The sequence below is a fragment of the Anas platyrhynchos genome, chromosome 4, assembly GCF_047663525.1.
Source record: "Anas platyrhynchos isolate ZD024472 breed Pekin duck chromosome 4, IASCAAS_PekinDuck_T2T, whole genome shotgun sequence".
Lineage (NCBI taxonomy): Eukaryota > Metazoa > Chordata > Aves > Anseriformes > Anatidae > Anas > Anas platyrhynchos.
Genome location: NC_092590.1, coordinates 7,139,277 through 7,161,617, shown reverse-complemented (window position 1 = coordinate 7,161,617; position 22,341 = coordinate 7,139,277). Strand labels below are relative to the sequence as shown.

Genomic DNA, 22,341 nt, shown 5'->3' with positions numbered 1-22,341 from the left:
GCATTTGATCTTACTTGGGGGAGAGAAGAGAGGTGAAGTAGATTTTAAAAAAAAAAAAAGTAATGAAAGACTGCAGCTTAAAAAAGAGATGAGCCTGAAAAGAGATGAGACTAATTTAATTTGCCCTGAAAGCCTAAACTATGGTCTTTTCATGCATTTTTGAATGCTTGACTTTGCAAACTTAATGACATTTTTTTTTTGTTTGTTTGTTTAAAATGTGAGATTTTTGTTAGTAAAGTGAACTAAGGAAAGCTGCATCAAAGGATATAACTTTGACGCCTGTGTTTTCTACCTGCTCTGCTAAAATCTCCAGATGCCCTACTCTTCCACCAGAGTCAGTGGAGCAATGGAGCAGTGTGCACGGGCCTTGGCAGAACCAGAACAGATACGCCTTGCAAGGGTAGCTCTTGCTTGAAACCACAGGACTGCTGGGGCACAGACCTTTTAGGCTTTACCTCAAGCTCTGGCTGGGCTGGTGTCTTAGGCACACGTCCTTTTCCTCCTTTCCTTTCTATTTGGAGCTACTATGCTTTAACATTCTCTGGTTATCCTCTCTCCAAAAGAGGTTCAGAGTGAAAACCTCTTAGAAGGAAGTTTCAGGTGAGACGGGGGTCAGAAGATAAGTGTATTCCTTCCTTACCCATAGCATGTTTATTTGACTAATCTTCACTTTTTTGTGTCTCATTTTCTTCATGAATATAAAGAAAAAAAAAAAAACTAGTAACAATTGAGCAAAATGATTGGTTTTGCAGCATTTTGAGTGTTGATGAGGTGAATCAGAAGGTTAGCTGTATACATTAGAGGGTGTACGAGGGAAGGCAAAGGAGGGCTGCAGGAAAAGGCATCTGTGTTCCTAGAGAAAAGGATTACTTATCCTGGTTGGGGGATTTCTCAGCTAAACTACAGCTTGTACCACTGCGGTGCTCTTTGCACTAGTGGAAAGCTAAGGATAGCTACTCTGCCATGTCAAGAAATGTTATTTTGTCTTGTGTAATAATGAGAATTTCAAAATCTTTGCTCTCCAGTAACAGAGGCTTTAGGCCTGGTAAGGTGACAAGAAAAGCACAGCAGGAAGACAAGGCAGTGGTTTTCTCTTCTGACTAAACTATTGGGACTCTTATAAAATCGGGTTGTTATCTTGAGTCTTATTTTCTGAATATTATTTTTGGAAGTACGATATGGTTGTTTCACTTTTTAAAGACTGTGATGGAGAATGCACAGCAGTCTGCAGGCTTATCAGTTTGATCTAGAGCTTTTGCCAAAGAGTATACTTCAAATATTCTTGATTTCTTCCCCATCTTTTTTCCTTTTCTCCCCCTCCCTGAGTGTCTGGGCTGTAGAGACTGGAAACTAAGGAAAATTACAAGAGGAATGAACTTATCCCATTAATTTTTTAAATACAGTTAAGCAGAACAGTTTTTGAGCAAATCACTCAACAATAGGTCACTGTTTTTACTGGAAGACATTTAGCTGGAAAATATATTGAGGTGAGGAAAAATGCCTTATTCCTTGTGTGTATATGTATATGTGAACCCTGATTCTGGCTGTCTTATTTGCTCTCCTTCTAAAAAGACGTGAAGTCTGCTTCAGAGCTTTTCAACTACTTCACTTAAGTTTTAGCTAAGACCAGACTGTAAGCAGTGTGGGGCAAAGGCTGCATCGTTACTGTTTGACTATTTAACACCTTAAAAGAGATGGTAAAGCATGAGTGAAACAATTGCTCAAATAAGAAAATGTTAGTGGATATACTCTGTGAGAAAGAGGTAAACTTCTCATTTAATTGTGGATATCAAAGGGTTGAAGAATCAATGCATATTTGAATTTCCTTTACATGGTTCCTCTCTTAGATGGGCATGGTTGGAGCAGGGGCTTGACCAAATGACCTCCAGAGACACCTTCCAGCTTGATCTCTTCCATGATTCTTCAGTTCTGTCTGTTAAAAACACAAACTCGTGCTTCAAGCCTTTAGCTTAAGAACTCCTTATTTATTAAAATGGTGTAGCTCAATGTCTCTTCCTTTTGGGTTTGCAGTGACTTTAATTGATATTAATGTATCAACTATAGGCATAAAAATATACGGGTAATGTAGTGAAAAGGTTTCTTTTCATTCCTGGGCTTTGACTTAGCTTCTGATCTCCTTGCCAGTGCTACAGAGGAGAGGATGTTTTGCTGTTCAGATTTTCTCTCCACAGAAAACTGGGGGAAGCTGTAGCTGTAGAGGTTGTAGGAGGGTCCTCAGGACTTTTCTTACAAGTATGGGGGCAAAGCTGTTAAACTAAACCTGTCATTTTGTAGGCCAAGGTGACTTCACACCTGTCATCCAGGCCAAGTTAAGGACTGGGAATGATTGCTTGCTGCTCAGGTCAAATAGTTTTCTACCCAGAACTTGCTGGCTATGGCTGCAGCCCTAGTAGAACGGGAAGCAAACCAAATAGAGATATCAAGTTTTGGCTAATCTATTTTCATCAGGATATTTGATACAAAGTGTTAAAATGAAGATTATTAATATTTTAAAGAAAAATAAATCAGATAAATTACATATTACTTATTACAAGGTATTTGATGCATTTTATATATATATATTTAACATGTATGTGTGATATATATGAGATATATATATATATATCCTATATATATACATATCTTTTATATATATATATATATATATATATATATATATATACATACATGTATAAGTATATATACTCCATATCCTGGTATGACTAAAGCAGAAATGTAGGAAGGTTTTTCCAGGCTCATACTTTGAGTTTGGCCATGACCTGGAAGGTCAGATTTTACAGTAAGAACAGTCTGGGGCCAGAGCATCCCAGTCTTACTCTTACCTATTTTTATCTCCAAACCTCTCTCTCCATCTCTGCAATAAGCTATACTCGTTATTTATTTTTTTTTTAGGAAGTGCCTTAGAAATAGCTGAAGATGTGAGATACCAAATGGATGTTACTGGTGGGTGACTGGGTTCAGTGAGACGCTGTGTGGGTTCTCTGAGCATGAGAAGACTGTCATTGCTTGTCCTGATCTCACTCAAATGTTTTGCAATGAAATATGTGGGTTTTGGCCTTCACTCAACAAAGCACTTACGCATTTGATTACCCTGATGTCAGCTAACATCGCCTGAAATCTGTTGCATCACTTTAATGTGTAAAATAAAGCACACCTTGTTGAGTCATGACAGGCTCCGTTCTTACTGAGGCAGTAATGCAGAGCTGAATTGATAGCTGATTTTTCCCCTCTTGTTAAAATTGTTACTTGCTAAAAGAAGTGTTGGTAGAAGATCATGTTCTTTATCTTGTATTTCCATCTGTTTGATAGCTGTTGTCATTTGGGAACTGGTTTGGGGGCATTGTTTCTTGGCTTCTCTGTACCTGTTTGCTTCTGTCTTTTGTTTTCAAGCCCTTTTGGGGGTAGGACTGTCTTTTCAGTATGACTGTGCCTACAACTGCAACCTCCAGCCTTGGTGTGGTACAATTTTGCTCTTCTAGGAATGTAGCAGACCCCGTTCCATGCTCAAGATGTCTATTCAGGCTGCCTCTTCCTTCTTACCTCTATGTTTTGCGTGTATGCAGCTTTTTGGTCTCGATGGGAGTGCTGGGAAGAAATGTGCATGCCAAGGAGACCTGGGGAAGGATCTTGTTCTCTGGCCACAAAAGGGGTGAACTGGCTTTTGCTGTGGTTCAGCACTCTCAGAGAAGGACACAGAAGGGTGCCCTCACATACGAATGTATCTCCAAACACCTATGTGAGTTGTTCACAGTCTACTCTTGCTGCAGACAGCAGCTGGTAAGGAGTTTCTAAAACCCGGGGGTTGTCTCTGCCAAAGCCTGCAACTTCTCCGTGCGCATTTTGGTGCAAGAGCTAACAACAGATTAAAACTTTTAATTGTTATTTCTGCAATGGGATTGCAAGTTCATTTGTGGAGCCAGTTGGTGTATGTCATGAAATCTGATTGATTGAACAGTTAATCCTTGAAAGCTTCCCTTTGAAATGTTGCCAAGGTCAATCAGGGATAGTGCCCATATACATGTATATGTGTCATGGAAATTACCTATTTTGCCACTTTTATCTACCCCCATGTAGCTGCAAACATGCAGAATTTTTTGGTCTTCTCTTACATAACGTGAACTTCCCTCAGAGCACTGTTTTTAGTGATCCACGTTCAGCTCGGTGCTCATGGAATACGGAAAAACATTTAATTTTGAATGAGATGATCAGAAAATTATAATATTCCTTATAAAATAGTATTTTCATCAGTTCTGAACTGCCTGTGGAAAAGGTACTTCTACATGAAAAGGTACTATTGTGAAGAACTTGGGGAAGTCTGTTAATCCCACGTTTTCTGCAAAGGGGTGAATTGTAGCTTGAATGTTGTAAGTTGTCATTTACATAAATGGGCCACACCAGAGATGTTAGCAGTGCTACAAGATGTGCCTTGTGAATCCCGTGCTACTTAAGAAAGATGAGATATTTTGGTTCAGGGGAATAAAAACTGCATGTTGCTGATGTACTGGAAGGTAAATAGAAACTTATACTTTTCCGATGCACCTAACGTAGACAATAGAAAGCTTATATCATCTCAGTGTTTGGCCTGAGACACCACTCTGGTGATTTGACTTTTTTTGGTCATTAATGGTCATTAGTTAAATAATAATTAATTTGGTTATTAATATTTTTTTGGTCAATAATTTTTTACCACCGCTACATTTGTTTTAGGTCAAACTTTGCATGAAAACAGGTAATTCTTGGAAAAGCCTATTCAATGCTAACTTCCAATGCTGTTAGAAATTAAAATTCCTTTGCAGTGATTCCTAGGCACCAATGTCCTGTTCTGCTTCTCTAAAACAGGATGAGTGACCTCCTGAGACCTTGTCACAGTATGCAAGTTTTCCTAGGTGACTCTGGCGAATAGATAACCTGTTGTGTCAGATCCTTGGTCAGCTCTCGTGTCTGAACAGAGCCAAGGTCTGTGTACCCTTCCTGGCTATGTGAAGAGATGATCCTTGTGCTGTGGATGGCATTCTGTGCTGCATTCCAGGAACGTGGCTGGTCTTGACAGCTGTCACATATCACAGATATCCACCGAGCTGTTCCTATGAAGCAGCAAGAAGCACACAAGAAAATTTCCATAACTCATTCACCTTAATGTGATCTAATAAAATGTGCCGTTTCATAAGACGGAGGGAAAACTTGCCAACAAACAAACTAATCAGCACAGAACTGGGCAGGAAAATTAATGCTAGAAATAACTGAAACTGGTCAGAATGAAAATCCCCATCCTTCGCTAAACTTTATGGCTGAGATGTATCCCTCTCTGTCCCAAGGGGACTTGCTTTGGGAAATTGTTGTGTCTTGGTCTTATTGCCGTTCTTCTACTGAAGATATAGTAAAATCAGCAGCTGGTCTACTGTAATACTGCACTTGGAATCAAAATGTGCCAGAAAGATTGCAATGCAATACGCTGTGTTCTGACCAAATGTATTTTTGTAGGACCATTCTGCAGTATTTTCTGTACTGATCTTGTTCTGCTGGTTTCAGAAATTGAGTTTTTCAAGCTATGACAAAACATAATTCTCAGCCTTTAGGTAACTAGGAAATTAGGGGAAAAAAAAAATCCCCAGCTCATTTTAATTACGTGGGAATTGCTGTACTCCCCCCTTTTTTCTTTCTTTTCTTGTAGCAAGTATGGCATACTGCTCGGGGGAAATCGTCTTTGAATTACTTTTACCACAATCCAAAATCATGCATGATTTAGAGAGAGCAATAGCTGAACAGCAGTCCACATTGTAATGTTAAAGGAAAAGACATAAAACGCAGTCAAAGATATCAGTGAAGGCACCGCTGCCAACTGTGAAGAGCACCTGGCTAGGTATTAAAGGACACAAATATGATCCCCTTACTGAGCAGTATTTTATAGACTGGAGTTCACAGCCAAAGAAAACAGCTTTTGGAGCTTTTAGGTGTCCATAAACAGCTAGATAAACACTGGGAGCCAGAACAAGGGATAAACAAGGTAGCTGAGTATCAGCTTGCCACATTGCCTTTTGGAGCTCCCCGAATATCCAACTGAACTTGGAGTGTATTTACTCTTTGGGGTTGCCATTGCTTTCCATGATTCCTGGAGGTGGTGTCCCTAAGGTTGGAGAGAGGGTCAATGGAGCAATGTCATCATATAAACTCAAGCTGTGTCCTGTCATCTGCATAATTGCTGGGATTGCATCGTTGACCATATTTCATGTGAGTTGGCAGTGACTCCTAGCCTGTAGTCAGGATGGGGATTTGGAAGAAGAGCTGCACCTATGGTCTCTGATCTCCCTCTTGTAGTTGCTGCCAGCATTCAAAGCATTGCAAACAGGTTTCATAAACAAATCTCATTAAATGTTTTTAGACAGAGGAAGGCACATAGCCATAAATAGAAAATTGATAAGTGGGCAACCGTTAAAAATAGCTCATTAAGAAATGGCAAGTGGAGAAATAATACGAATATGATAGCATAAAGAATATTCTACACACATACTCGAAGCCGTTAGCGGTTGCCAAAAACTCTGATGAAGTGAATGAAGAGCAAATGGGTTGTATTTCAAACACATACCATTACACTGAGCAACAGTAACATTTTATTGCTTCAGTCACATTTTTTGACTGAAGTAATAAAATTTGTAAAATATAAAGAAAAACACAGGATTTATCTATCCCTCCTGTCCTGTTCCCTCCCCCCACCTTTCCTTATTTCAAATTCAAACCAGATCTCATGGTTAAAAGTATGACACTCAGGTTATGGAGATGTTTAAAAATTGCTTGACAGATTCCAAGAAACATGCAGTTCTGTACACAACCAGAGCAATAAGAAATATTTTTCCACATGAATTTTAGGATTACGGCTTATGCCTGGTAAAGCTAGAGAATAAACTAGTACAGAGCTGGTTTCAGCTGCAGGTCCTACAAAGCCCTGAGAGCATCTTTTTGTCTTGTCCACTAGACGTAGCCAGGGGGATAAAGAACAAGGCACACACAGCTGGTCACCTGTTAAAACTTTTTGGTCAGTATTTTAATTTTGGTCTCTATTTTACTCGGGTTATTACGAATGACTACATTAAATTACCTTATTCAAACTGAGCTCCTTTGCAGATATTGTTGTATGCCATTGCCTCATAAAGTGGGAACTACTTTTCTGGATGTAGTCATGTATTACCCATAAACATTTATGTAGTCTTCTGTTCGAAAACCCATGTGTTTTAAAATAGCAGAGAATCTGCAATGTATTCCAAAACTGTGGACAAGTCTCAGAGTCTCAGATTGTCTGTATGCTTGTATTTTCCTTTGTGGCTAAGCGTTATTGTTACATCGCTGGTGAACATTGAAATAACAACTGATCTCGTAGTTCATGTAATTATAATTTATGTGCATCTGATTTCTGTTGTCCACAGACAAAACTTTTATACAGTCTTGCATGTGTTCATTAACCTTTCTCTGCTGCTGCTGCTTTCTCTGAAAAAAGATCTAAGGACTAAGATCCTTTGTTCTCTAGGTTCTTTTTTCAGGTCTTTTCCCAGGGATGGTGAACAGGCTGCTGCATCAGTGCTCGCATGCACCATGTTCTCTGCTGGTTGGGATATGAAGCGCCCGGTCTTGTGGCAGGGGTGCATGCAGTTAACAGCTGGGTATTGCCTCTAGTTTAGGTACCATGGACGTATGCTGTGATGGAAGGCTCCCAGAATGTATTTGTGAAGTCCTAAGTAGCCACAAATTTGTTTAAAATTAGCTTGTATTTACAGAGTGCCTTGAGACTAGCTAACCTCAGTGTTTTACTGAGGTGTTGTCCTGATTTGGCTCTGAGATGCAAGAACTTCCTCAATCCTGAACTAAGAGGAAGCTTTTGTGTTGGGGCTGGGGTTGAGGCATCAGTGTCTTGCTCTTTCTCCTTGACTATAGCTTTGTAACAGAAGTGTTCAGCTGTGTGATCTATGTTGTAAAAACAGAGAGGCTAGACTAATGAAGGATTGATAGAGAGCGTCATAACCATTGTAAAAAACATGAACAAATCTGAAGTGAAACTACCTATATATACACCTCTCTTGATTTCCACTAAAAATCTTCGGTAACAGCACTAAACATGAGCCAGATCCATGGAGGTTTTCACCTGGTGCTCTGTTGCTGACTCCCTCTTGTTCTCTGTTGAAACTCAGGAAGTACTTTGTATTTTATTTGCATGCTGACATAATGTTGGGGTTTTTTGTTCGTTTTGTTTTGTTTTACTCAGATCAGTGGTGATCTTGAAAGGTATATTTTAATGTGTGTAGCTGTGTGTGCAGCCAAAAAAGAGTATGTGAAAACTCCTTGCAGATGCCCCGTGACTTCATTCACACTTCAGTGATTAATTGAAATGGGTAATTCTTTTAGAAAGGTAGTGTATGTTTTCCTTGTTAATCTATGTGCTAATCTGTGTTCCTTTGACAACTTAATAAGCAAGGGGGTTATGCTGTGGCTGTAAACCAGACAAACCGTAAACAGACCGCTACCTAATGAAATTCCACTTCTATTCATCTTGCTTTCTCTCAGACCAAACTAGCGCGCATCATGTTCTTGCTTTGAAGCGTAGTGTTTGTTGCGCATCTGACAGTATTTCTCTCCAACTGGCAAAAGTGTTTCATAACTTCATTTCATTTTGAAGCTGTAAATATTTGGATTTATGAAGGAAATTTGAATTTGAGCAATTCAGAGTACAGTGTGGAAAACAAATTTTATTTTCCTTTTTTTTTTTTAAGTACTTTTTTTTTTTTTCTGTGCTAGTGCTTGTATTATAAATGTTTTACAAGAGGGATTGCTACTACCTTGGCTTGTACAAGGTCCTTTCAAAGAAAGGAGTGATCCCTGCCTGTTTTTCAAAAGAACAAGTATATTTATACTGAAATAAATAAATAAATAAATAAATTATTTTTTACATCCTGAGCTGCCTCAATAAGACACCTCAGCCCAAGGTATTCCCTGTTGTGTTTGCCACTCCATCCATGGCTACCTGATGCCAGACAGGTAGGACTCTAATTATATATATATATATATAATGTGTATATGTGTGTATACACACACACACACACACACACGTATATTTGCTTCTGAGATACTGCTAGCACTGAGATCTAATTTAGCAGCCTTGAGCTCTGTGAACCTGCAGCTAAAAGTGAGGGGTCCCTACCTGAAGACATCTCAGCTGTCTTTCCTGAGCATGCTACTGTAATGCAAAATACTTGTATGGTGCAGCTCTGTGCCCTGTGAATATGTTGGTTCTTCCTTTGTGAACTAATTAATAATTGAAGGAAGACTTGCTCAAGCACTCTCTGAATTTGCACGCTTACGGAGAGCCCACCCCTACAAATGGTAGATCAGTAGGATTCAAGTCAGGCTCTTAAACTTTATCAAAGAGAAGCAAATTGTGACCAGTGAAGGATCAAACTGTCTTGGTGTCAGATATTCAATATGAGGTGAACTTTGAATGAAGCCTGTGGCAACTATAAGAAGGCAACAGTTAGAAATTATAAAGAGTAGCCACACTCACAAAGAGAATATTAATTTATGATGCTCACAGGAGAGACATCTGCAGGGAGATTTATTTTTCAGCAGAGAAGACTATTTGTAAACAATTTCAAAGATGCACTTCTGCATCAGCAACGCCTATCTTTTTATTTTCCTTGTATTTTAAACAACCCATTTATTTAGTCCACTGTAAGAAAGATCCCTGCAACATCTATTTGCTGCATGTCATTATGTGGTATCATTATCCTGGGATAATTTGTCCTTTCCATGACACTGAACACTTCTCTCTGCCCTGCAAACACTTGGTGCTTTCATACTTCTTTGAAACACAAAAATGTTGTTTTCAGCTGCATCTGCTTACATAAAGTTAACTTCTGCAAGTACCTCTTCCACTTTCTCGAATTGCATTTGTATTTCCAGGTATTTGGATTCTGAGGGACACGAAGCTTCTGCAAGGTGCTCCTGTTTTTAACCCCTTAATCCACGATTTGCTTTCTTTCATTGACAAATGCAGATTCCTGTTGTTTAACAAGGCTTTGCAGAGTGATTTATGTGATCTGCTCTGCCGGGCCTGTGGATGGAGGCTGGTCCTGGGCTGGTGTACATGAGCAGGGCTCTGAGCAGTAGGTTTGCCTCCTCGCTTGCCCAGCCCGCTGTGCCCCACCTCTCCCACCTTTGCCATGGGGCTAGGAGCCTGGCTTCCTGCCGCAGGGTGCAGCGAGATGGTGATCTCCTGCGTGTCTCTGGGCTTTGTTGGTTTACCGGGTTGTGTTTTTCTTGGAGCAGCCCTGCTGCTTTTTCTGATGCTGGGGTCTCTTTGGCCAGTAATTGGTAGGGTTGGGGGTTACCTGCTCCTCAGCCAGGGCAGTTGTCTTGTTACTGCTGTGTCTGCATCAGTTAAATCAGGCTGCTCCCGAAATGCACTGCTAATAAAAGGAGGAGCGCAGTGTGGAGGGTATGGAAAATGCGTGCTTATATAGTGATTATATTTCAGTCTACGTATGCGTGCCTTTAGGATCAGGACCTGCAGCTCAACTCATGTAATTCATAAAGAATACTTCAAGCTAAGGATTCAGCTAAGAGAAAAACATGTTCAGCTAGAATAAACGCTTGCCATGACAATTGTTGGCACAGCTAAGTAGTCCCCTGTTCATAATAGCAGTATCCTTTCCCTTTACAGCATCCAATTAAATAGAAGTAAAGCGATCCCTCTATTACCGCGTCGTAATCTGATGAACTGAATAGTAGAGTCATGTCTATTTTCAGAAGCTTTGTTGCTAAAAACAGATCATCACGCCGTGGACTGCTTTAGCCTTTCCCAAAGTGACAGCGTTTCGTTAGAAATAGCTTGCTGGGCCCTCCTGCCTGGCTCCCCATTGTAGTGCCCTGGTGTGAGGAAGCAGACAGCTGGGGGAGCTGGGTGTTTTGAAGGTTACGATCCCAGCAGTTTCGTAAGCGCTTAATTTCAGTTCTCTTCTGGCTGCGCCGGGGACAGGTGCGGTCCGGTTCTGATTTCACCGGTCTTAATTTCTTATCTGACCTGGTAGTCAATCAAGGGCATGAGAGAGGAGCGAGAGAAAGCGGGAGAGGAGCAGCCTGAGACGGGAGGGCAGCGAGAGCGCGGTGCTGAGCATCTGCCTGTCCTCAGCCAGGAGCCGGCAGAGCCGCCTGTCATTCAGCGCAGCTCTGTGTACCGACACTGCCCTGTGCAAAATGGATTTCTGAGTGTTAACCATCGTGTTCTTCTCTTCCAAAGGGTCTTCTGTAGGATTTCATTTGCAGAGCACAGAGGGCAATATCTAGGGTAATTCCAGGGCTTAGTGGCTGTGATCTTTTGTCAACTCTACTTGTGAGTGAAATTAAACTTGGTATGAGCACCCACAATCTGAGCTTGTGCAACACAATTCCCGGCCAATGAGTGAAAAATCATAAACCTGACAAGTATTTATGATGGAAAAGAATGAGATGTCATATTATAACAGGAATATATTCATTAAACCTATCAATTTCACAGAAACCAAGAATTCCCTCTTCAGTAAAAGGCTTTGAGTAGGTTTATAAAGTCAGCTATTCTTTTATGAGATGCAACGCTTTCATGCTAAAGCACAGTATGTTTACATTCAGGTCAGTATTTTCCAAGGGAAGAAGTTACGAAAACAGCTAAGTTAATGGGAAGTTACAGTAGCCGCCCTGTTTTTGAGAGGATATTGGACAATATCAGCTTATTGCAGCAGGGGTCATACCTGTTAAATACATATGAAAACGATCCACCTGGCAGGGTAAACCTGCTGCCCAGCTCGCTGCCTGGGAAGGAGTCCTGGTTTCTCTCTTCCAGAGGCTCTGCCTTTCAGGAATTAGGTTATCATGATATTAGGTCACAGCCTCACGAGGTAACCTTTATAACCGGTGCGATGTGGGCCAACATTTGACAAGACGGATGCGGGGTGAGAGGTGGCTCGAAGGTCTGTATGACCTAACACGCTAATGTGGACGGGCAGGTAAGATGCACCAGCGGGGGAAAAAAGATCAGAGTGGGAGCAAAGTTCATCCCTCTTTGCACCAGGTGAACGTCAGGAACCTCTGTCCAAGAATAACTGGGCTGGTGTTGCCGGTTGAGCTGGTACCTGCTGCTGCCAGAGGGGAGCCTGCTCTGTTCCCAGCCCAGTGGGTGGTAAAGCTGGCACCCAGTCCCTCACGTCTTCCTTGCAGTATGCAGTGAAGGCAGCTTTGGTCTCCTTTCACTGCCCTGGCTCCACATGCTCCTGAGAGTTCCGCAGTTTTTTTTTTTTTGTTTTTTTTTTTGTCATTATTTTTCTTGTTAGCATCGAAAATGCCTTTTTATGAGTTAAATAGTTCTTGTAATGCATTGGCTAAGGCAATTTTCAAATTTTCAGGGAGCTGATGCTCGCTTTTGCCCCAGAATACTTTCAGATGCAACAGAGATACCAGTTTTTAGGTACGCTGGTTCTTGTTCTTAGATAACCTTCAACTATCCCACACATGGGCTGAGGAGAGGTGGAGGTTCTTACTGCTTAAAACTACTACCATCTAGTTTCTTTCAGCAGACACCAACTGAGTGCCAGAGAAGCATGGATTGGTTTTGAAAGGTGTATGTACTTGTGTGGCAACGCTTCATGGATTTTAACATGCAATACCTGTAAAACATAACAAATAATCTGGACAAGGTTGGGTGTGTGGCATTTGTTTTAAGACTCCACGTTCAGGAAGTCACTGTGTACCTCTAATATTTTAACAAAATACACATTTAAACCTATTTTGTAATTTGAGTGAAATAAAACCTACCCAGCGTAACTAAGAATGTTAACTCCTAGATGCATCTGCTTACAAATAACCTCAGCTTTATTTGAAGCATTAGCACTAAAGACCCTTTCAGTATAATTCATTCACCAGTATCATAAAGAAAAATGATGTCTCAAAAACATAAAATTACAGATGATTGAGAAATTGTAGCTAAAACTGTGAAAATCTATTTTTTTAAAGTGGAGTTAAAATCTGTTGTGCAAAAAATTTTTTTCCACTTAAAAATAATGGAAACCTTTAGCTGTAGACCAAACGTAAAGCTCTTGAGATAGGAGAAGTTGCAGTGTGAGAGAGCAGAGTCTAATAAGCATTAATTCTCCCTATATTATATTAATTTTGGTTGCCCATGGGCCACATTTGGGTTGATCTGTGGGAACATTCGTGTTTCTTATCCAGTCACACAAAAAGTATGACTGTGTGCCTCCAGAAGTAATCTGGACCTTGGTCCTCCATATGGTTACTCCGTGAAGTACAAATCTGTTGTCACCCTTACATCTTTACGGGGTGGAGAGATCAAAATGCAAACCCCTACCTGTTCCCCAGTTCCTGAACTTTTTGAAGGCTGGCAGTAATGCAGCTTCATGTTCAATGAGGTGGTCACTGGATAGCCCAGGTAGTGTTGACAAAGTCCATCACAACTTACAAACATAATTCTGTTAAAAGCCTTCAGCCAGGTGAGCTTGGAAACAGACCAAGCATTAGCAATCAGGGAAACAGAGGGAAATATGTGTGATCCCTGCTCAAGGGACCCACTCAGATGGGGTCAAATTAACCTGTGAGGCCATGAGGGCACGTGTGGTGGAGGTGGGTGAGGATGGCAGGCATCCTTCTACTTCCCAGCAGGGAGAGTGCGCCTCCCAACAGCTTTCTGCTACTTACGGGGCACCTTTGCTCTTTCCTCTCGCAATACCTTGTGGAAGAGGACACAAGGAGGCTATTTGTAAAAGCCACTACTAATGAGCAGAGGGCTGGTGAGTAAAGGGCCTACTTGCTGTACGTGCCAAGACCTTGAGACAAGCTTTTGGGGTGGATTTGTGCTATAGTTCTTCGGAAAAAGTCTAAAGCACTGCAGCAGCTCCTTCCACAGCCAGATGGCTTTAGAAGAAGCCTAATTTAAATATATATTTTTAAAGCCTTTCCTATGGGACAAGCTCTGTCTACCTCCAGGGCTCGCCAAGAGCTTGCCAAGGGTATTTCTCCATGTGCCAGAACCACTTTGAAAGACAGGTGCAATGTCTGTGAGCCTGGCGAACGTGTAACCACCCAGTTGGTTATCGCCAAAAGGTGGCAGCGTGTACATCTGCTTTTCCATATAGCCCATGCTGCTGGTTAATACCAGATAGCTGAGATTTAGGTGCAGCAGGATCGGGGCAGCAGCAACTGAGGCTGGATTGAATAACGTCAGCATGCCCGTGTTTGCTTTGTCTTGATGTTGGCCAACCCAAGTGAGGATAAATGGGCAGACAAACAGATTAATGTTACTGATGGGCTGCGAGAAACTGCCCGCATCTATATTTCATCTCCTTGTGATGGCCCCAGGCTCACCCCTAGGTCAGGGCACTTCCACGCCTGGGGACTCAAAGTCCGGGGCTACACGTGTGAGGCTGCCCAGAAACCAGGGTGCAGGTAGTGCTGTGCCATGAAATGCAAAGCAAAGCTCTGGCGTTAGGCCTGACGTTAAATACAGCTCATGTGTACCCCGATGCAAGTAGATCTCCTCTCTTCCATGGCAAGCCTCCACAGAGAAAAAATAAATAAAAAATGCAGCCATAGACTTCTGTTTTAGCTTTACCATAAACCATTCTCCATGTGGTAAAATGTCTGAGTGTCTTTAGCTTTTGCCTCATTTTTGGTTATCATATGAAATAAAAAAATATTTAGCCAGCTTGAGTGAATTCTTTTATCTCTCCTTAGAGGATAAACTTTTGTCAGAGTCCCTTAATGTTTTTCCTTTGGAGAAATATTCGGTAAGATTGCTCTGTTGCCCTTTTAATTTCCTTCTACCTTTTTCTGAACTGTTCTGTTGCCCCAAGGTAACACGTTAATTAAATTAGGATGAAAACTTTATGTTTCAGTGCAGAAAAAGAATTGGGCATGTTTGTTTGTTCTATGAAGGATTTTTTTTTCTTTTTTTTTTTCTTTTTATCCTGCAAGGCCCTTCTGAAGTGCAACATTGCAAGCAACACTTCATACATGGGGGGCTGATCTTTTAGTTCTGTTAAAATTAATATCTTCAGCTGGAGAGGATGGAAGCTGGAGTTTGCCTCCAAGTCTCTTGTAGAGCAGTTTACCTGAAGAGAAGACCCAGTACTTGGGGGTTATAGTGTACCTTCCTGCCTCGCTCAAAACATCAGGAAAAATCCCTGTTAACCATGTATCCACATACTCAGATTGGCCCTTGGGATTTTATGCATATGCTCAATTATTTTGTTTCTGAATTTTTCTTTTTCCATGTGACACGTAGCAGCCTTTTGCAGCTCTGTGCTGCTACCAAAAAGGCCCCACCAACACTTTATCGCCAAGAAAATTAGTCAAACATGGAGCTGCGTTTGAAAATATGTGTTCATGTTTGATTGCTTTTGCCATGTGTTTACAGGATCAATGTAAAATTTTCCAAATGCTGAATATCATAAGTGGAATCCTGTTGATGGATGTTATAGATTTTATCTCTGTGTCACAGTGGTACAAACATAAATAATTGCCAAGAACACTGCTTGTTGAGAAGGAAGTTGTCATAGCTTTGGAGGTCCCCTGGGTTTCCTAGAGTGGTACAGAATCTGTCCCTGGAACAACAAAGCTCAATTATGGTTTTAGGGTAGTGCTTCTGGTTTTGACTATTACGTAATTCAGGCTGGAGTCTGGAGGAGTGCTGAGTGATGGATTTGCTCCTGCAAGTCAGGCATAAAATTGTAAGTATTGATCAAAAAAATTTCTGTACTCAAAACCAAACAAATTAAGCCAAAATCAAAGTAACAAAACAAACAAACAAAAAAAGCATGTACACACACTAAAAACAAAAACAACAAACAAAAAAACAACAACAACTAAAAATACTTGAACAGTTTGTAACGAAAAAGAGTCTCAAAAATATCTGTGTAATATAACACATTTGTAGACAGTATTTCCTGAGGGAACGGGTTACTTTAGCTTAGAACTTCCTAATGTATTCAGGTTTTGCTTATTTTAAATATCCATTCTATTTTTACTGCATGATTTAAACAACTGGCTTTACTATTTCATTGACTATTTTTATCAGAACATGCAAGGTTTGTGGCACAACATATAACAGCAAAAGGAAAATCTGTAAAAACGCATTTTCTTGCTATGTTTATGTGATCTTTTTGGCTCGACTTTTGAAAAATCAGTTTTTGCATCAGTATGGTACTGCAATAAATACTTGTATTGTCTGTTTGAAAGCAGATGCTGAAATCTAAATATCAGAACTTGTGGAAAAATTCAATGGAAGATTTTTTTGGATGGTTTTGAAATATTTTCTCCTGTGTTTTAGGATCTCACCTATATCACAGTTCATCCAAGGTAATGTGCAATATTTATGCACCTTGAAATTTTTACATATAAGTAGAAAGGAATCAAAATGATAACAGGAAACACACATTATAATATTAAGCGAGTGAAAAATTTAAGGTGAAATCTGGAAAAAAAGTGTATATGTATATTTTTTTTTTTGTATTGACATTTCAATTTTAAGCCATTATTTAAAGAACAATGGAAAAGAGGAATTCTTGTTGCAATTGTTCAATTTATTGGCTCAAGGTATCTGCAGGAATTTCAAAATTCATGATGTTTCTTATTAATGACTTTGAAATTATAATCCTGACTCAGCTTCTTGAAAAGCTATAGGAAATATACCCAAAGTTTCCCTTTTCCTGGAGAAAATGAGCAATCTTAACTGCACCACGATGATAGAGGTTGCTGTACTTGAACATGTTAAGCTCTTCTGGCAAGGACAGAAGACTAGTTCACCTTTTTTTTTTTTTTTTTTTTTGGCAGCTCCCTCAGTTTCGGCTGTTTGTATTCAGCTGAAGGGTAGGAGAGATGCTCAGCTACTCCATTGTTATCCCCCTTGCTCTGTCAGTCCCCTATTTAGTTTAAAATATCCTTAATAGCATATACCTGTTGCTCAGGTTGAGAACCTCCAGATTTCATTCAGAACCTGTCCACAGTATGAAACCTTTAAGCCCCAAGCTTATTTTGCTCCATCAGGCTGTGAGTGATCTCTGCTTTCCACACAGAAGAAAATCCCATGAGATCAAGTGTGTGTGTGGGAAATCCCTGCTCCCTCCCAGGCCTTGAGCTGCTTCTCCTCTAACCCCATACCCAGTGATCACAGAAAGCATACATCCCAGCTTTTGGGGGGAGCATAGAGAAGCAACGCCTACCCAGAGGCAGAAAATGCATATTTATGAAGTGTCTTCAGGAGTTTTTTACGGGTCATTCCACCACATCCATGTCTCTCTCCTCTGCTTGGTCTACTTGCTGTGCCACCTACTAAAATGAGGGTGGGGGGAAGCCAGGAGCTCTTCAGTGCCTGGAGGCTCATTCAGTCCTTGCTGGGTTCCTGTGTGTCCATATGGATTTATATGAGTGGTATAGGGAACGTTATATGGTTGTGCATATCGACATGTTGTCTAAGCAGCTGAGGCATCACTGAGAGAGTTTTCAGTCCTGTCAGGTACCTGACACAGCCTGCATGGTACAGTGCCCCCAGATGCTGGGTACTTTCCAGGATTCATTTGGGTTGGTTTGTTGTAGGTTATAGTCTTTATTAATGTGGGTCCGATTAAGTTGACCTAAACTTTGTATATTTTACAAAATGCTATTCTAAGTATGTGGACATTTGGGTATATTCAAGTATTCTGGTAAATCATGGAGTGTACTATGAAACTTTCTGTAAGAGCTCTTGTTGAGGTAGAGTTTGCCAGGAATGAGACACGTCTTTTTAGAGGATGAAGAGAGCAACCAGGCAGTGCACCTGGAGTGCTGGAGTGGCAGATAAAGTTTGAGTGCTTTTACTTATGCAGAAAAAGCCTTTCAGGCACATCCTCTCTCTTACTTTTTTTTTTTTTTTTTTTTTTTTTTGGAATCATCACTTGGTTCTGAGTTAGCGAGTTTTGGAAAACCTGTCTCAACTGCTCCAAAATGGTATTCTGTGCTCTGGAAAATGCCCAGAGCAATTAGGGAATATCTCAGGAGCAACAGGCTAGCGCTCTCCAAAACATCACATTTTTAATTCTTTCCATGATTTTTAGTAGCTTCTACGATTTCATTTTAGAGCCCTTAAGACAAAAATCTCTTCTTGCATAATGCGGCATCTGCTACATCACGATAGCAGACAGCAATCCGACCTGCGAGAAATACTTTCCATTTCTGCTATAAATATAGCTTTCCCCATGTAAATCAATTTACAGTTGCTCCAGTGAGTCTGTAAAAAGCCGCTGCTGCGCCGAGTCCGAGGGCACGACAGCAAGCATCCTGCCTGCAGAGGGTGGCTGAAAAGCCCACCTGTTGGGGCCAGCGCTGAAAGAAGCTGAAGGATGTCAGCGTGACCGCTTCGTGCCGATGCCCTCACGTAGGCACCTGCTCATAGCCCGTGCGCCGTCCTTTCCTGCCACACAGCCGGCATCGGAGGGAGGTTGAGGCTTTTCTGCCCTATTAACTTTGGCATGTTTGCTTTGCTTTTATCTCCCAGTCTCCTCTCCCCAGTAGCAACTGCCTTGCCCTCAGTCCGGAGGATGGCCCCATGACTCCTTTGTTTAACTGCTGTTATAAGCTGCCGCACAAATTGCTTGGCAGAGGGTGATTTGTAGTGACAAGGCTTGAACCTTATCCCTGGAGATTCACCAGATACCTCCGCAATGCTCTGCGTCTCTCAGGACGGGGAATAGGAAGCCCAGCTCCCGCTTTGAGCCCGATCTTGCATCACCCCAGCTATTGCATAAGAGTGCAGCTGAGATGCAGTGGCATGTGCTCCCGCTCCTGGCTGCCTTAACGTGGCTCTGCTCGCTCACAGGAGGTGAGCCGAGCCAGTCCCTCCCTCCCATTATTTCCAGATCAGTGCACGGACGGTGATTTGCACACATCCTTTAAAAATTACACTGGTAGATCAGATCAACAAAAGCGATGCCCTTTTAAAGTCTTTTCAGGTGAAACGAGTAATTTGCTTAGGAAGAATGTGTGCGATGAAAATTAGTCGTGCGTGTGCCCTGAAATGTCACAGTCTAACTCATATAATTTACAATTACTGTAAAAAATGACAGAGTAATAGGTTGGAAAAGTGTTTTAGCTGCATCTTCTTTTCTTTTAAAACTCCTTTGCTTTTAAATTTCAGGTTTTGCTTTTTTTTATTTCTCACATTTTTTTCACTGATCCTGTGATATATGTTAATTTTCTGTTGTAGATTTGTTGCTGTTCCCAAGCTTGTCTGATTTCTTCCTCACATTTCAACTTCTGCTAAAGATTGCATCATCTCTTTTAATCCTTTAATACTCTAAAATTTTCTTTGGGTGATCCATCTTGCACTGTGCTTTTAAATTGCACCTGAATCCTGTTTTCCCTGATAGAGCTACAACAACATATTTTTCTTTCCCATCATTTCTTAAGGCCCAGTAGTTCTGTAGTTGCTGGCTCCTTGTCCTCTCAAGCCTTCAAACAATAACACAGATGTCCTCTCCCCTGTCATATTTCTGTTGCAGAATCACCAACTTACTGAGCTGAAGAGTGTGAGCACGTGGACTTGCTTGGCAGATGTGGTTTTGTTTGGTCAAACAGCTGTAGAACCACCAAGCGTGGTTTCTGCTGCTCTGAGGGTGGTTGTGGGGAGAAGATGGTGGAAGGTCTCCAGGTGGATTTGGGGTATTGAGTTGCTCCCTGAGCCACTAAGTGCAATCTCCTGTCAACCCAGGACTAAATCCCAGAGACTGGTTCAGCCTCTCCCACCTGAGAGAGTAAGAGCACAAATGAAGACAATCTCTCCTAGCCGTTGCATAACTTCCTCTTTCTTTGCTGCTCTGTGTAAGCTGGAGCCAGGAACAAGTGGGTTCAGAAAGGGAAGCTTGAAGGTGTTGGTTGTTTTCCTACCTTGTGATCTTGAAGTATGAGCAGAGCTGTCTTGGTGTTGATAAAGTGGAGGACACAAAGGGGCTCTCCACACTTTCTGTGTCTCCTTCACCCCATCCTTCAGGAAATGGGTTACTCCTTTGGCTTTCACTGATCCATGGAACAACTCATGGGTTTATGAGTCAGGTTTATGTTGTTAAAGCTCGTGGCAGGCTTATGGTCTCAGGACTAAAAGTCTAAGAGAAATAAGAGGCTAATGCCTTTGAATTCAGAGGCTCCCTTACAGACTTTCACACACAGTTTGTTATACTTAATGCAACCTATGTGAATACTAAGACTTATGCATAGACTTTGAGCCTAAAGTAATTCAATTAACTTTGAGAACATAGCTACGTTTCCTGTACGTTATCACTATCCCTCATTCTGTCTCTCTCACACATACAGTACTTTTAACACATGCAGCATAGCCTTAAAGTTGGAGCACTGGACTCCCCTGCAATACTTTGTCTTCACTAAGGAAATGGAGCATCCAGCTGAGTGGCCAAACTAATTCCTGTACATCCAGAGAATGAGAGCCTTGGACATGACTTGTAACTTATTTGTACTTTGTCAACTTATCAGTTATTTGTATTACATGAGTGCTTAAAAGATTGAAAAAAAAGAGAATTGCCTTAGCATTGCCTTAGCATACTAAACACCATACACATAAAAATGAAACAGTTCCTACCTCATTCCTACCCACAATAACTTTATGGTGCAACTTCTGATTCTGTGGAAAACTGGGAATGCTGAGAAATCATTTGTAGGATGGATACATCATCTCATTACATGCTGTGCACAGATTTCCTCTTGCACCAGGGACATTTAAGATGTTGCATTTACTATATTGTTACAATGCCTTTAAAACATCTTTACTGCAAAAGTTGGAAGAAGTTTTTCTTTATGTATTAAGTGCCACAAAATCACCAGCATAAAAGCACAGATGTTCTGTGGCTGACACACAGGGGCTTGGGAGTGCTTGTTTCTGCATCAAGTTATTGTCTAAATAGATAAAATAGCTAAACTTTTTTTTTTTTTTTTTTTTTTTTTTCTCTGCCAGAGATCTAAAGAGATGAATGACAGGTCTTATAATAATGGTAAATATGCTTGGGGCAATGCAGAGGCCAAAGACCATGACCCTGCATTGGTAGAACGCTGTTTTCTGGGAGAATCTTAAGAATTTTGAGTAGATTCAAACATGCATGGGAACATTCAGGATGGTTTCAGCTTTTTTCTTTTTTTATCTCTTTGTAATAACTTATAAATATTTCAGAATGCCCCTGTGACACATCTAGTCCTGTGTGAAAAAATCTAAGGGAATGTACTTCAGAATTGTGTCTCGAGTGCTTATAATGACTATTGTGAGGTTGCAACACCCAAAAAAGCACTAGGATCTAATTGTGCTAGTTGCTTTATAGGCAACTAACAAAGAAGGAAAATCCTGCTCTGGATCTATGAATGGATCTGTACATCACAGAGGGTGAAATAGGTGGAATAAAATGTTGGACAGGAAAGAGACTGGCAGCTGCCTTGCAGAGTGGATTGAACTTTCCAGGTAGAATTTACTGGCACAGAAGGAAAAGGGCACTGAAACATGTGCATGATGAAGAAAGTGAATATAAATTAGGTGACATCGACACGTCCTTCTCACTGGGGGTTTGCTGATATTTCAAAGGAACCTGCAGTTTTCTTGGAGGTTTGGAGGAGAACAAAATCAACATCAGTGGACTCTGAGCTGAGCCGGGACTGCAACCGAGGTCTATTTAACACAAGCAAGCTGTCAGCAACTTGATCACATCATCAAAGCTGATATAAATATACCACGATGACTGAGTCGTTTGGCGTCTGAAAGGTATCACGTAAGGGGATTTACCAGTCACAGGGATAGAAGAGAGTGCCCACAGCAGTCGCGTGGTTAACGGTTGGATGTGATGATCTGAGAGGTCTTTTCCAACCTGAATGGTTCTGTGATTCGATGTCTTTCTGAATGGGGGCATGAAATTGATAACTGAAAAGGGGAATAGCCAAGAAAAATGGCATTCATATGGAAACAGAAGCGCACTCAAATGTATGCAACATAGGGAATAACACCTAGAACACAACAGAATATTGTTTTTATTATTGTTATTTTATAATCAGGTTAATATTTTAGCTTAAGTATGAACTATCTCTACAATTCCTCTTTGAAGAATGACCACTGATTTTTTTTTTTCCAGTTAAACTTTAATCAAGCTATTTAATTACCACCATTATAGAACAGTACTGATAACTCTACTTTACAGCACATTATTTATTTCCTCTGAGGACAAGTAAGTCTTTCTAGCAATGTGCAAGATTTTAAAATGCTTATCTTACCTATAT

The 22,341-nt window shown here is 40.9% G+C and overlaps 1 long non-coding RNA gene across 1 annotated transcript in view; it reads left to right on the top strand.

The window, feature by feature from the left end:
• Nucleotides 1-3,814, top strand: part of LOC106016804 (uncharacterized) — a 62,411-nt gene extending 58,597 nt beyond the window's left edge. Inside the window, exon 4 of the long non-coding RNA XR_005265777.2 lies at nucleotides 2,914-3,814. This is a non-coding gene — a long non-coding RNA (uncharacterized lncRNA). The remainder of the gene's footprint in view (nucleotides 1-2,913) is intronic.
• Nucleotides 3,815-22,341: the final 18,527 nt, after the last annotated feature.